The sequence below is a fragment of the Macrosteles quadrilineatus genome, unplaced genomic scaffold, assembly GCF_028750875.1.
Source record: "Macrosteles quadrilineatus isolate MER2022 unplaced genomic scaffold, UCM_ALF_1.0 Scaffold_2__2_contigs__length_208266976, whole genome shotgun sequence".
Lineage (NCBI taxonomy): Eukaryota > Metazoa > Arthropoda > Insecta > Hemiptera > Cicadellidae > Macrosteles > Macrosteles quadrilineatus.
The window spans coordinates 82,095,058-82,108,317 of record NW_026542595.1 but is presented as its reverse complement, the minus strand read 5'-3'; the positions used below and the strand labels follow the sequence as shown (position 1 = coordinate 82,108,317).

Below are 13,260 nucleotides of genomic sequence, written 5' to 3'. Positions count from 1 at the left end.
TGAAAGAGCAATGAAAAATGTAGTACGGCTCCAAAAAGGGGAAGAAAACTGTGACCGAGTCCGAAGGGGAACTCAAAGGGAAGGGCCATTCCCGTAATCGCAAGTGGTCCTCTTCAGATGAAGAGTCAGAGAACGAAGATAGGCGCCATGCTACGAAGGTATCCAAGGCTATAGGCCTACCACCTCCGCCACTACAAAATCTACTCTGATGGGTGCTCACTTAGTTGCCAGCACATCATGGGCATCAGTGCTACTACCAGCTATGGCTACAGGTACATCTGCACCACCACAAACCAAAGCATGCAACATCAAATCCAAGCACATTTGTTTTTATTCGACTGATAAAATGTCAATTGAAACTGTAGCCAAAAAGCTATGCTACACATCCAGTAAGTAATATCTATGATTATAAGGGTACTCATGATAAAATATTGATGTGTATGACAGTTTTATGATTTTTACTTGCCACGAGGTTCAACTCCAACTGTTTCACTAAATGACATTCCAATATAAAACTCGGCAGATAAATACACTCTATTATAATGTCTCTATTCTTGCTGAAATGACAACATTATTTACTTTAAAATAAGATATTTTGTATTAAACTTAAATTGTGTTGTGTTGTAGCAATCTCCGTACAAATATTCAGTAATGGCATTCAATAATGTAAACTATTTTAGTAAAATGCAGATGCTTTTGTTTAATTGCTGTGCAGTTGACTTTTACAAAATAAAATAAAATTATCCGTAATATTAGGATTTTTTAAATCGTATAGTTGTTTTGTTTAATTATGTTCAAATCAAATCAAAATCAAATCAAATCAATCTTTATTGTCACAAAACGTTTATACATAGCTTAGCTACAAAACAGGTGACATTGTCAAAATTATAATAAATACATTGTTGATCATCTTACATTCTATAGTTCAAAAAATAAATACAATAAAAATAAAAAATACTGACTTTGATTTAAAAATAGTTTACAACAAATACTCACTAATATGGTAGTAGTTTTTTTCTATTAAAAATTTTGATAGATTCTTTTTAAATGACATTGTATTGGCTATATTTTTTAAACCTAGTGGTAACTTATTGTACAGTTTTTTCCCCATGTATGTTGGCGTCTTTTCAATGAGACGCAGACGATGGATCGGTAATTGAAAATTATTTTTAAACCTTGTGTTGTATCTATGGTCAAAATTATCATTTAATAAATTTTCATAGTTTGATTGTACCATTACTAAGGTTTTGAATATGTATAAATTTGGAACAGTTAAGATATTTAATTCCCTGAACAGCGATTTACAAGATTTCCTAAAATATGAGAAAGTCATTATTCTTAAAAACCTTTTCTGTACTTTAAAAACTTTAACTGAATCACATGATAATCCCCAGAACTCAATCCCATAGTTAATAATTGAAAAAAAGAAAGCATAGTAGATATCAATTCTAGTTTTGAGGTCAATATAATTACGTAGTACTAGCATTTGATAACAGGCTGAATTTAATTTACTAATAATATTATCAATACAATTACTCCAAGAAAAATTAATATCCAGTTCCAAACCAAGGAAATTTGCGCTGCCACTGAGTGGTATCAACTGGTCCTGAAAGATAATTTCTGAACTGTAACCTTCTTTTGACTGTGCGGTACGAAAATTTAATAGTTGGGTTTTATCTTGATTAAGTTTTAGTCCATTAACTTCAAACCAGCTTGCCAATTCATAGAAAGTTTGATTAATTTTATGCTCCAATTCAAAATGGGACCTAGCTTTAATAATTGCTGTTGTGTCATCTGCATATAGAATGATTTTTGTTGAAACATTCCTAGGTAAATCATTTATATATAGTAAAAAGAGCAAAGGTCCTAAGATAGACCCTTGTGGGACACCCATTTTAATGTTCTCCCAAGGAGACTTAGATACTAAATAATTTTTCAAAATTACAGTTCTTTGGAACCGGTTTTCTAGGTATGATTTAATCCATGTAATTGATTGCTTTGAGAATTTGTACACATCAAGCTTTTTTAAAAGTATGCTATGGTTAACACAATCAAAGGCCTTGGAAAGGTCACAGAAGACACCCATGGTACTCTGTGACCCATCCAGAGCCCAAGATACTTCGTTAACAAGTTCGTTTAGAGCCCCTACTGTACTGTGACCTTTTCGAAATCCAAATTGCTCAGCGACCAAAACTGAGTGTGCGTCTAAAAATGTAAAAATTTGATTTAGTGCTATCTTTTCAAAGATTTTTGAAAAAGAAGGAAGAACTGAAATAGGACGATAATTATTAGGATTTTCTTTTTGTCCTTTCTTAAAAAGAGGTTTTACTTCTGCAAACTTTAAATTTTGAGGAAAAACTGAAAATTTAAAAGATTGATTTATTAAAACCGATACAGGAACAGCAATAGAGTGTATTACTTTTTTCATAATATCCAATGGTATTTCATCCCATCCTGCTGATTTTTTATTTTTTAATGACTTTATTGTTTTAATCACATCATCTGGAGTCACATTTGTGAAACTAAATTTTACTTGATTTAAATCAAAGTCAGTCTGAGTTAAGATTAATGCTTCCTGCTCACATGGTTGAATACTTATATCATTGCTCAGTTCAATAAATTTTTTGTTGAAAAAACTAGCTATATCATATCCATTTTTTATAGGCATACTGTTATCTATTACAATATCAGGAAAATTAAGACAAGGTTTATTACAACCGAGCTCAGATTTTACAACTTTCCAAGCAGCTTTACTCTTATTTTCTGCATTTTTTATAAGACTAGAATTATACATTTTCTTTGACAATTTACAAACGTTACTGAAGATCTTTTTATAATTTTTAACATAATTAATAAAATGTATATTGTTTGACTGCTTTGCTAGTCTACTTAGCTCTCTCTTTTTAATGCTCGATATCTTAATACCATTTGTTATCCATTTTTTGTTGTTTGAAGGTTTAACTTTATTACAAAAAAATTTCAAAGGAAAGCATTCATCAAAAATTCCTTGAAAACATCCAAAAAAGTTTGAACAGTTTTCCTTAAACGTTTTATCTAGTGAAATTTGCCAATTAGTAATACTGATTTTTTTAATGAATGAATTAATGTTTTTATTTGAAAAAAATCTTCTTTTAACCCTAGGTAAATCAGTTTTGTGCTGAGATGAAATATTTCTAGAAATATCCACAAAGATTGCCCTATGATCTGATATACCTAGTTCTAGGTTCATTGATGGAGTTACTTCACACGTTTTTAACTTTAGTGATAGTATGTTATCAATACAAGAAGCTTTATTGTTGGTTATCCTTGTGGGAGAAGTTAAGTTTGCAATGAAACCGTATGTCTCTACTAGAGAAAGAAACTCAAATCTTTGCTGTGGTTTATTTGTGTATTCCAAAACATCAATATTGAAATCCGCTGCAATGTAAACATTATTTATTTGGTTGTCTTTGTTAAGAATCCTTAATAAATCTTCAAACTTATTTAAAAATAATTTAAAGTTAGAATCATCTGGTACTCTGTAAATAGATATGACAATTATTTTTAAATCAATAACCTCTACACAAGACATTTCAAAAACAGAATCTAAATTAAAAATACATAAATCTTCCCTAATTTTATATTCTAATTTATTATTTAAAAGTATACACGAACCACCATAACCACAGTTATCTCTACAATAAAAATGTGCCAAATTATAATTTTCAAAACTATTTAAAATATCAATATTTCCTCTACTTAACCAATGTTCATTTAGGCAAATAACAAGTATGTTTGAGCTATCTAAAATCACCTCTAAATCTATTTTCTTATCAATCAGACCACCTTGAATATTCAAATGTAATAGCCAATTATATTTCTTATCTATTTTGATTTCTTTACATACAGGCCATACTCTATTTACATTTGTAAGACTGTGAAATTGGTTGCAAAATAAACAAAAATTGTCTACATTTAAGTGGTCTGTATAGTCTTGTTTACGGTTTCGTTTTTTGAGAGAACAGGGTTATCTTTGGCATTGGACAGAGATTCATTACTATTTACATGATTTACAACTAAAACACTATTTACAATAGGAGACCTGTGGCTTGTAGAACACACCTTGTCTACCTTTGGGGTACTGGATGCAGGGCCAGTTGAGACGTCAAGGTCGGTTGTGCAGATTAGATCGGATGCATTGGAGTCCTTTGGATTGGAAAGTTGTTGTCTGATCTTCTTGACAAAATCATCATAGGGAAGTCCGCCTCGTAGAACTCTTGAGGAATATTCATTTTTCACAACCACCATGATTTTGACTCCCGTTTTCTTGCGTATCTCCAGTAGTTTTGTAGCAAAGTGTTCGATGGTTATGTTGTCCCTAACACAACCCAGCGGGGAACACACCACAAGTTTTTGACCATTTTTTTCAATATCCTTTAAGAGAGTATCAAATGCAGTGTTGTAATCTTGAATATTAGGTTTGGAGTAATATCTAGGTTTAGTTACCAGTCCATAAACTCGGGTTTTATTGAATTTTTGACAGGTAAGGCTGTTATTTACAAAGTTTGAGGACAATGGTTTTTTAAAATGTTTTTTGAAGGCAGTTGCAACCCCAGCGCTCATGTGCCTGTCATCATTTACATCTGCAGATATGCAGTGGGCAAAGGCGGTGTTTTCGGTGTCTCGCAGCTTGTGAATTACCTTATTCATGTCAGCCTCTACAACTGTGACGGGTTCTTCATCTGAAGGCAGTCGGATGTTGAAGTTATTGGATAGAGCGGGGTTGAAACAGCAGCCACGGATTATATTTAGGATTTCTTCAGAAATTTTGCTTTTACCTTTTTTGTTGAAATGCAAACCATGATTTGTGTACATTTCCCGAGGCAAGAGGTGTAGTTCTAGTAATCTTCTTTTTTCTACGGAGTTCTTCAATTTTTCTTCAAGCCAATAGTTTATATTACTAATTTTGTTGTCTAATTTTGGCAAGTCATGTCGCATAGGCAGTGATGCAATAATCAAGTTTGTGTTATTGATACTGGTTAGTAAAGTGTTGAGTTCTTCTTTTATACTGCTTACACTTTTGTCTTCTATATCATTTGTCCCACCTATTACCAACAGATAATCATTTTCACTCAAGTCTTTGGAAAGATCCTTAACTTCTTTTATGACATCACACAGCAATGCCCCAGGTTTTACAAAGGAAGTGACGTTAACAACGGTCTTTTGTTGTACAAGATTGCCAAGGCCACGGCCATGGCTATCAGCCAAAATTAGTAGTCTTGACTTGTTTGGTTTGTTGCGAGAAATAGTAATTTTCTTTGGTTTTACATGGGTTTTTAAATTTTGTTTATTATTTTTTCTATGTGTAGAGGCTGTTATTGGTTGGGCTGTTGGAATTTTATCCTCACCATTAGTATTTACATCCGAAAGAACTGCAAACTTATTTTGACATTCAACTGTAGGCCTACACATTTCTTTTTCCCCCTTATTGGCTTTTGATGGATTTCTCGGTGTTTGCCACTCAGCACATGCTGAATTTTTAGTATTTATTTCCGGAAAACAATTTAAACATTTTAAACTGTACTGTTGGTTATTTTGCAGCTGAAGGTTTTTGTTTCTGAGTTCCTCATTTTCACCTTGTAGAACGCTAATGATAGACTCCAGTGATCTTATGGAGTCAATCATGTTTTTTGTTTCCTGACCATAAATATCACATCTTTTACAAATGGGTTCAGTAGACTTATCATTGGTAGAATGTAGATCAGAAGCTGCTTGTAGAGTTAGTTGATCATTTAATTTTTTAAGAGTATTGACCTTGTTTTCTAAAGATTTAATTATAGCACCTAACTCATCTTCCTTTTCTTCTTTGGTTTTGATAAGATTTTTTATTTCATCATCTTTAACGATTAATTTATCTTCTAATTCAAGCTCATGCAGTGATTTTGAATTTTGTACATCATGTAAAGTTTGCTTTAACTCCTCATTCTCACGGAGAATTGCGCTTCCTAGCTCAGTAGCTAAAGTGAGAGAATTTTCAAGGTTCTCATTAACAGGTAACAATTTACTGCTCTCCAATGTACTTGTGGTTTTATTTTCCTCATCTCCTGATTTTAAACATGCATTACACAGCCATAAATTTACATTATCCAAAGATATTTTTTTAGCCTCATTGTAGGTCAGATTTACACACCTAAGATGGTGCCACTTTTTACAGGGACCATTGCAAAATACAGCTCCAAAGGTAGCATTTTTCTCACAAACCCCACAAGGATACTTATTTGGTTTTAAACATTTTTTTTCCATCTTAATTTCTATGAAATGCAAAATAAATTATATTAGTTAAGTAATGTTTTTACAAGTATAAATTAATAAATAAATTAATATATGGAATTTTCATACAAATAAGTATAAGTTACTATGAGTTGTTTGTAAACAAAGATAACCAAGTGACAGTTCTATTTACAAAGGAAGAATTCAAACGAAAATCCGGTCAGGTTATCTTATCAGTAGCCGAGTATGGATTGAACAAACTTGCAGAGTTGAGCAGGAATGATCAGTTCAGTCCTCTTGTTTGAAAAGCCCAACTAATAATTCCAGTTTACAAAAGTGTTCATGAAGTTAAAACTAGTATTAGTGCTCACCAGGTGTATTGATGTTATGAGAAAAACATTCACTACTTTTATTTTTGAAACAGTGAGTATTAATAAATGTTATTTAATTTTAAAGCACACACATTTATAAGTCAACTTTAACCATCCGCCATCTTGCTTTTTTTTTCTTGCAAATAGCATACTCTTGCATAGCATACTTCTTGTAAATAGCATACTGTGACTCTTGTTTCTTTTACTTTTACAATAAATTAGCTATATATATATATAATTATTATATTATATGTATATATATTATATATATCATATATATTTTATATGTATATATTTTTTTTATTTCGGACTAGACAACTCAGATTTTTTTATAACTCATAATAGACTTTTTTGATGTAAAAATTAAGTATGACATTTTGATGATAGGGTTATTGAAAATTAGCTACGCGTTACAAATTTTAGTCTTAATTGGTTCACAATAGTTACGGAACACAATGAAAATACATAAGATTTTGAAAAAGTGAATAGGCAAGGTATGAATAAACGTAATACTCCTCTTCACATTCAGTGGTGGAAGGCCAAAACCGCCCCTGTTGAGGACACCGAGGTTCAAGAACTAATTGATGTTGAAGATTCCATAAAAATTAAGGAAAAATTTCCTTTTAAAACCATATATGAATTTGATTAATTCAACGCTAAGCTTGCACACGACACAAATTACAAGCAACATGTGGTAAGTCATTTTACCAACATTAAGTCAAAGAAGTTTTTCACCAAATTTACCATTATTAGAGGTTCAGAAAATATTCCGTTTGTATAACCAACATTGTTGATTGTGCAAAAATTTAAATACTGTAGGGCTACAGTCCCCGATTTCACTTTTAGTCAATTAGTGTACAGCTAGCGTCAGCTAAGCTGGCTCATGGTGGCCTGTGGGCCTGGCGCGGCACCATAGGCGGGGGGAGGGTGGAAACTAGCTTAAGACCGTTCTGAGAACATCGGACTGTCAGACGTGAGGTCCCGCGTTCCGACCGGGCAACTCTGCGAACATCTCGGCTGACTCACGGGGTTGACGTCCTAAACAAACTATGACTAATAGAGAGGGCGCTGTTATGACAAATCTTGCACGTTCCTAAGCACTGTGTCTACTCAGTAGTGAGTTTTGCTTGTGCAGTGTCACAGTGGATCGTGAAGTGGACTGTTTTCATAACGAAACGTGTGTGAGTTTTTTTGTCATGGCAGAATTTAAATCGAAAGTAGGGATTGGTGGTAAGGTTTTAAATAGTCAGAGTAGGGAAATCGTGGCAAATGTTTATACATTTATGAAAGAGGAGTGCAAGAGCGGCATTACAATACCACTACAGAAGGCGAGGGAGCGGACCGCAGCAGCAACCGGTGTATCTCAACGCTCTGTTACCCGGATAAACAGCGAACTAAACGATTTAAAGGTGAGTGAGGATGATAATAAATCTTTTTTAACACCTCACAAAACAAAAAGGAAGAAAAAGCCGATTACTGGCCTAGACCATTTCGATGAATGTGTGGTTCGTAGGACTGTCTATGAATTTTACATAACAGAAAAAAGACTGCCGACGTCAAAACTGTTGCAGAATTCTCTTAAAGAAAAGTTGAACTTTCAGGGAAGTCAATCAAGTGTTCGGAGGATTTTGAAAAAATTAGGATTTTCCTGGAAAAGGACACAGAATAATCGGAGGATTCTAATTGAAAAATCTGAGATTAGGGAAAAGAGAATAACTTATCTCCAGTCACTCAAGCGATTCAGGTCGGAAGGGAGACCCATCGTGTACATGGATGAAAGTTACGTATGTTCAGATCACGTATCTGGGAAAATGTGGTCGGATGGATCAAATAATGTTTTGCATACGCCCGTGTCCAAAGGAGAAAGACTGATAATAGTTCACGCTGGAGGGGAACAGGGATTCGTCCCAAACGCTTTGGCCATGTGGAAGGCAGGGCAAAAATCCGGCGACTACCACGACAACATGAACAACAAAAATTACATGCAATGGGTCATAAATCAACTGATACCAAACTTAAATCCTAACTCTGTATTGGTTATTGACAATGCGAAGTACCACAACAAGCAAATTGATAAGGCCCCGACTTCCAATAGTAAAAAAGAAGAAATGACAAAGTGGCTTTCCGAGCACAACATTTCCTACGATCCAACAATGCTAAAACCTCAACTTTACAAACTCATTCTTCAACACAAACATCGATATGTCAAATATGTCCTGGATGACATCTTGGAAAGGGAAGGCCACAGTGTACTGCGTCTGCCCCCGTATCATCCTGATTTGAACCCAATCGAGATGATATGGGCAGATGTAAAAAACTATGTTGCATCACACAACACGACCTTCAAATTGTGCGATGTGAAAAAGCTTTGTGAAGAAAAGTTTTCTTCGATATCGCAACAGGATTGGGAATGTAAGTGTAGGCACGTTAAAAATGTGGAAAATGAATACGCCGCCAAAGAGCCAGCCATCGATGAAATAACGGAAAGTTTTATCATTAATGTAGACGACAGCACCAGCGACGACGAGGGAACGAGCGACTCCGATGAATTCAGCGATATGTCTGGGATTGAGGAGTTATGATGGACCAACTCCTGATGGACCCATGGGGTTTGTGGCAGTTTAGTTCTATTAAGTTATTTCTTGTAAGAACATTTATTTGAATAGTTTTTTAATGTACGATTTTAGAACAATTACTAATTGACCATGCGTTGTAGTTATGTTCATACGTGTGTATATAATGTATAAGCTTTTTATACTGCCTTTTAATTTGAAGTACAAATTTTTAATTTATTATTTTTCATAATTTTTTAGTGGTTTACCAGAGTTTTTTACTGTGATTTCAAGTGTAAATTACGGTACCCGTGTTTTCAGAACATTAGCGTGGATTATTTATAGTGTAAATACGAGTATCATCTATTTGCTTAGTATTTTTGTTATTATAGTTATAATTCTAAAGTAACCTTTTATTGTCTGTTAAGTATCGGTACCCAGAACATTAACATGGATTAATTAATTATATAGTGTGCATATGTAATACGTTTCTTGTAATATTGTTAGTGTTGTTATTATAGTTATAATTATTGTAAAGTACCCTCATATTGTCTTGTTTTACTGTGGTTTCAAGTATAGCTACTCAGAACATTAACATTGATTAATTAATTATATAGTGTGCATATGTTATCCGTTTCTTGTTATACAGTATTGTTATTATTATAGTTATAATGATTGTAAAGTACCCTCATATTGTCATGTTTTACTGTGGTTTCAATTATTGGTACGTAGAACATTAGCATGTATACATTATTTAGTGTAGGCCTAATGATTTACATATTTCGTGTTGTATTGTTAAAATTGTTACAATTTTACCATGTTTATTAAATGTACAGAGTTGTATTGATGTGTTTTATAGTGTTATATATATTTTTTATATACCGGTACGGTAGGTTTGTTATAGTGTTTTATTATTAATATTGTAATTAGTTTAACGTACTGTAAATATGACGTGTAATATTATATACAAATTTGTGATATTCTTACTTATAGATTAATCCTGTATTTTTACGATGAATGTGAATATGTAAATATTATAAAAATGAGTTTAAAAAAATAAAAAAGCCGGAAGGCCGCTATAAATATTTTTTGAGTGGATCTGTAATATCAACCGGATCATTCATTTAATATGTAAGCGGCTAATATACACAACGTGGGGAATACAACTTCTTTGGCTCGGTCAAGAATAGGCAAAAAATAGGTAAGCCCACAACATTATTTAAACAACTTTGTTTAAATTTCATTGATGGTGATGATGAGTTTATAACATTGAACATATTATTGCAACCATTTTCCGTCACTATTAGCTCTATTAGTAAAACAAATCATAAAAAGCGCAACCTAAGCACCCATGCTCCCTAGTTACATTAACAACTGTTCATAAAAAGTGTTTAGAAAGTTTAGTTTATTAATTGTTAATGGATGCAGTGCATACAACCATACAACACATCTAACATTTTGTATGCCGTCTACTGAAGCGCCTTCAAGAGAGCAGTGAGGGCAGTAGACGCAACCCGCATGACGGCAGACAATATTTTTAACCTAGGCTAGTACAGAATTTCTATCTATCGGTCACGCGCCAGCTTAGCTGACGCTAGCTGTACTCTGATTCAGTATAAGTACTTGTTGCAGATATTACCGCTGTTTGTGGTTGAAAAAAAACAGCCCATACAGGTTTTTGACGACAACCTTGATAAGTGTGTTAGAGACGAAATCCTTACTAATTTCACATGGAAAGGGCAAAAAAGAGGAGGCGTTAAAAATCTTCATTTGCAGATTTGGCATTTTGCAATGTTTTAATAAGTAAGTATTGATTGCCAAATATAACCTTTTCTATATTAATTTAATTTCTTCTGGGGTTGTAGATGTTTGTTTGAGGCACTTGTATGGTTAACTTTTAAACCTCCACCAATAATAACAAAATCAAACTAAACACAGGGATTATTTTGCGATGAGATGAAATTGTCAACTTATATGTAACTGTTATAATTTAAAAAGTCCAATAACAATTAATTTTTCAATTATTCACGCTCATAACAAATAATTGAATCAGTTTTTTATAAAAGGCCTCATGTAATTTTTTTTACAAATTGACTTTTGGTCGAAAATCAATAAAACATACATATCTGCATATTTATTTATGAACGGGCTCTTGTCAAACCTGTTGTAATGCATATTGAAGCCAGCTGAAATCTGTAATTGTTTATGAAACGGCTCATGTCACGGTGGGGCACACGGAAGATTTCTCAGGTGCCGTTTGACATCACTAACTGCTGACGTCACTAACCGCTGCTTCTGAAGAAACAGACAATTTTATAATTTTTCTATTATTAAATTAAACTGTCATAACCTTACCAAACCAACCAAACGTGCTGATGATGGAAAAATCGAATGTAGGTTTAACTTACTAATCTAAAAAATAGTTTTGTTCATAAAATAGAACTATAAATGCCTAAAATTCAATTTTTTAATTTTTTAATTATAAAATTAAACTGTCATAAACTAACCAAACCAACCAAACATGCTGATATAAAAATTGTTGACAAAAAGTAAGTGCTACCAGCGGGATTCGAATCCAGTACATTTGTATTATCAGACCGGCACGCTATCCACTACACCACCGAGGCAGATGACGCGAAACCGTATAGTTGCGGTAATGGTGTTCCCTCAAAGTGACGTCAGCAGTTAGTGACGTCAAACGGCACCTGAGAAATCTTCCGTGTGCCGTTTCGGCTCACGTCAGAGACAGAAGCCCTTTCATGAACAAAGTTAGGTTGGCAGCGCATGCGCATTAGAAGTTTTTTCCTGTCAGCTGAGCTTCTGCTGGGCTGGTTTTTCTTCTACAGTCCCATTCTAAGGGAGTTGAGGTTATGTTTGTTTGGTAAATTCAAGCTACTTTATGCTCGTTTAGCCTACTCAAGTGCTTTTTTAAAATGTTAGAAAGTGAAAGTCCTGACGACGAAGGCCTAGGTAAAGAAACAAATAAACGAGAAAGAGGTGTACGAAATATTGAAAAATATAAAGTGAATGTTATTAAAAAGGCCATAATTCGAGGTGATGAATACGTCAACTACAAAGGAAATGTTAGGCTACAGAAACACGTACTGGAATACCATGCACTTAAGTTGAATGTTTATCTATGCTTTACCAACATTCCAGTTAAAAGTAAATCCAGTAGTATATTCCAGTAAAGTGTTAGTATTTGCAGTTACCAACATTCCTAACTTAGAAACAAAGTCAAATCCCCTTTCAATTTTTATTATGTTGCTTTCTAAGAATTAGTTTATGTCTTTATTTGATTATTTTTTTGGAAAAAACTTTGCTGATTTTTTATTTTCTCTAATACATAGTAGAGACGAAAGTTTATTAAAAATGTAGTCACCAATTTATCTCTAAACCGAAAAGACCTTAAGACGTTAAGGCCTGATAAATTCTATTTTTTAGGTGCAGAATGAAATGTTTTGAACGTATAACTGAAGAGGACCAATTAGATATTCTAAATAGGGAGGAAGCTTTCAAAACAAAGATGAACAAGATTTGTTTTATCAGTCATTAATAGAAGCCCAGCCTGTTAAAACTAGAAGATCAAGAATTACTACACAAACTGAAGAAGGACTTAAACCTAAGCATTCTGTTGCACATGAAAGTTCTTTTACCTTTCATGTACTGGTTGGTGAAAAAAGTTAAAGTTTGCAAAAAGGCTTTTTTGAGTTTTTATTGAATAGGCGATAAAAAGGTTAGAAGATTTAAAAATTTACTTTTAATGGGTAAGTCACCTAGGGACTGAAGAGACAGCAGATAAATAGGAAAACGTTTCCTAAAAATTATACGGATCAAATAAAAAAGCACATTCAGTCCTTCCCTTTAAAAATAAGCCACTACTCATCTAAGGAAATTAAGTACTTAGACGCCAACCTTGATATCAAGAAAATGCACAATCTGTTCTTAGACAAATTTGAGGGAAGCGATGTAGTTTATAGCTACTATTATAAAGTATTTAAAGAGCATTTTAACTACCGGTTTGGAAGGCCCCAGATTGACACTTGCCGAGAGTGTGAATTGCTTAATACTCGCATTAAAAGCCCCCA

At 33.4% G+C, this 13,260-nt stretch overlaps 1 long non-coding RNA gene across 1 annotated transcript; it reads left to right on the top strand.

Moving 5' to 3' along the window:
* On the top strand, positions 1 to 12,874 carry LOC128983892 (uncharacterized). The gene is made up of 3 exons (XR_008489963.1): positions 1 to 272; positions 10,805 to 10,975; positions 12,617 to 12,874. It is a non-coding gene; the product is annotated as an uncharacterized LOC128983892 (long non-coding RNA).
* The last annotated feature ends 386 nt before the right edge of the window (positions 12,875 to 13,260 follow it).